Genomic DNA, 3,667 nt, shown 5'->3' with positions numbered 1-3,667 from the left:
GTGTTTTTGTGACCTCCTGCCCCCAAAAAGGTCATAAAAGCAGGAAGTTTACTAAACAAGAAAACAGAACCCTCACATAGGATGTCCCATAATAAAACACTAGAGCCTCCCCCACCAACAAACTGGCTGGGGAGGTGGTCAGAAACAGATCCTACAGTTTGAACCAAGACTTATAAATTTAAGTACAATAATGGCAACATTTAACAATTTGACTCCAACATAAGCCATAATTCAATTCAATTCAATTTTATTTACACAGCGCCAAATCACAACAAAAGTCGCCTCAAGGTGCTTTATATTGTAAGGTAGACCCTACAATAATACATACAGAGAAAAACCCAACAATCATATGACCCCCTATGAGCAGCACTTTGGCGACAGTGGGAAGGAAAAACTCCCTTTTAACAGGAAGAAACCTCTGACAGAACCAGACTCAGGGAGGGGCGGGGCCATCTGCTGCGACCAGTTGGGGTGAGAGAGGAAGACAGGATAAAGACGTGCTGTGGAAGAGAGACAGAGATTAATAACAAGTATGATTCAATGCAGAGAGGTCTGTTAACACATAGTGAGTGAGAAAGGTGACTGGAAAGGAGTAATAAAGCAGTGACGTAGACGTTACATTGCTCTGTCATGGTGAAGAGAGAATGTAATCTATGGTGATGAGCTTTATGGATAGTGACGGAAAGAATGAGATGAAATGAGGAAAGGCGCTTTCTCCAATGGGTGGCTGTGCTTTTCCTTATCAACTTACTAAACCATCCATTAGTACTGGTACTACACTAAAGCCTATTAAATACAACAACCAACTCATAATTATTTTAGACGTGTAACATTACAATAGTTGCTGTTACATTCCCTAGGATGATATTAGTTTTTACTTTGTGAAATAATGTCTGGTGTTTTGTCTAAGCGCCACCTCCTCTTGATTAGGAGCTGTTGCCTGAATCAAGCCAATCAGAAATCAGCAGAGCCCCATATAAAGTCCATGGAGCTGTGTTTCTGGTCCTTCTGGCCATTGTGACTGCCATACGTGTGCAGGCTTACATACCTTTGGAATTGTATGTGTATCTTATGTGACTGTGGCCAGACTGCCTGTAGGGGAGAGCTGCCTTTGCTTTGTGAGTCCTTGTTTTCTCCTGTTTATTTGCTGGTTAGGTAGGTTATTGTTGTAGGTTGTGTATTTGTTTTCTTTGGAATTAGGTAAGTTCCTTTTATTTTTTATTAGGGATGTTTTGTCTGTTATGTTGGCTTTAGCTCTCCCTGAAGTTAAATGTCAGTCTGAACTAGAGCATTAAACTAGGAGGAAATAAACCTTTAAAAACTGCCATCTTGACTCCTCAATCACTGCTTTAACTTTATATTAGTCCATCCTATCCCTAGCCTGATAGCTAAAGTTAACTTTAAAAGGCAGTTACAATTGATATCTTAAATTCACATGTTTTTTCATATACATTTCTAAGTCAGCACAAACTAACTACTTGGCCAAGCTTAAAATAAATTCAATTATATTAAGATTACTATCTCAAGTTATCCTACATCATACCTTATGAACAAATCATCTCAGTCAAATCAGGCCTGGAAAGGTGGAAGAATGGACCATAGAGTTTTCACCTCCTTACCTATGAAATAAGCATGATGAAAAGGACTTAGGTCCTATGAACTTTTAAGGATGTTTTGTTTATGGCAAATATCACAAATATCATTATTTTGGACACAAACTGTAATCTTGATTATTTAACAAGGTGATTAAGTTAAACATTTACTCAACTTTAAAAATATATATTTCTAAACAATTAAATTTCCTGAAATTTTAATTCAAATAAAAGAATTACCATCTAGCCCTGCAGGCTGGTCAAAAAATTCTCTCCACCACTTCTTGTCGGTTGGTTAGCTATCACCAGTTTGTCCATCTGTACCTGGAAGTCCCATAGGATCTTAGCTCAGTCATTGTGAACCACCCTAGGGGGCATACCCCTTTTAGACCTAGGTACTTCCAGGTTATACTTAGCACAAATGTTCCTGTACACCAGCCACCAGCCGCTGTATGTCGTTCTTACTAGTACAGCCAGGTTCTGCTATGTTCCCTAGCAACTATGAAATTAGTGGCTAATAATGTTTTATACAGCATTGTTTCGGGTGGCTGTGGCTCAGGTGGTAGAGCAGCTCAGCTACTGATCGGAAAGTTGGTGGTTCGATCCTTGGCTTCCCCAGTCTGCATGCCAAGTATCCTTAGGCAAGATACTAACCCCAAGTTGCTCTCCGATGCGTTCATCGTGTGAATGTAGTTTAGTTTGCACTTATGTTTAGAAGTAAATGGGTGAATGAGGCATGTTGTATACAGCGCTTTGAGTACTCCGTGAGAGTAGAAAAGCGCTGTATAAGAATCAGACCATTTACCATGTTTTACATAAATAAAGCAGGAAATCTTCATTTTATCTAATTTGTCTTACTTTAGTTGACATGTTTCATTGGTATAAAATGCATCTGCGGCTGAGAGACCATGGGACTGTAAAAACATGATTAGGCTGCAACAGTAAATTTAACATTAGCTAGTAAACAGCAGTTAGCTTAGTTCATGAGACTAGAGTCTGTTACACTTTGGTATTATAATGGAAATATAATATGGAAATATAATATGGCCATCATTACATTTTTTATTTTAACATATGAAATATATTGAATCCAAATTTTACAGCAGCGAAATGTAACTCTGTTTCAAATACTGAAGTTTAGTAAAAAATTCAAGGTGCATTTATTTCTGTTTGATATCACTCTTTATCTTCTCACAAACAAATATGTCACAGCTTATATACGGCTGTATTATATGGTAAATGGCCTGCATTTGTATAGCGCTTTTCTTTTGTATATACACACTACCAGTCAAAAGTGTGGACACACCTTCTCATTTAATGGACTTTCTTTATTTTAATGACTATTTACATTGGAAAATTCTCAGTGAATGCATCAAAACTATGTAGTAAACAAAAAAGTGTGAAAAAACATGTTTCATATTTTAGATTCTTCAAATTGGTCACACTTTGCTTTGATTACTGCTTTGCACACTCTTGGCATTTGCTCAGTGACTCGATGAGGTTCATTCATTGATGCCTTCAGCAAAAATCTGCAACATAAATAGTAATGAACAGAAAAAACATTAAATGAGAAGGTGCGTACAAACTTTTGACTGGTTTTGACTTGTTCTTTAGCACCACTCCATTTATCTAAAACATTTTAGTTCAGGGGCCACATGGAGAAAAGTCTATTCTCAAGTGGGCCGGACTGGTAAAATCATTGTATATATATAACTTAAAAACAACAACTTCAGATTGTTTTCTTTGTTTTAATACGATCAACATAAAAATAAAGCTAGAGCCTGCGGACAGTATGTTCAAAATAGTACAGGCACAACATAGCTAATAATCATAAAACATCTCAGAGTTATTTGAAAATTCTGAGGACAAAGAACACACAAGCACACAGTGCCTCAGTGATTCACAGAACTGTTTCATCAACTACATCAGGGTGTCTCATGCAGCACTTTCAGTGGGGTTGCATAGTTTATTTGACTCCTGATACCTGGCATCTTTTAGCTTTCACCAGCTCATCAATATCAGGCTTCACATCCTGAGCGGCAGCTAACTTCAGGATGTGATTCAAGTGCCTGTGC

This window comes from Pundamilia nyererei, unplaced genomic scaffold (genome assembly GCF_000239375.1).
Source record: "Pundamilia nyererei isolate P.nyererei 1_Seehausen unplaced genomic scaffold, PunNye1.0 scaffold00262, whole genome shotgun sequence".
In the NCBI taxonomy this organism is placed as follows: Eukaryota; Metazoa; Chordata; class Actinopteri; order Cichliformes; family Cichlidae; genus Pundamilia; species Pundamilia nyererei.
Note: the sequence above shows the minus strand (reverse complement) of the source record.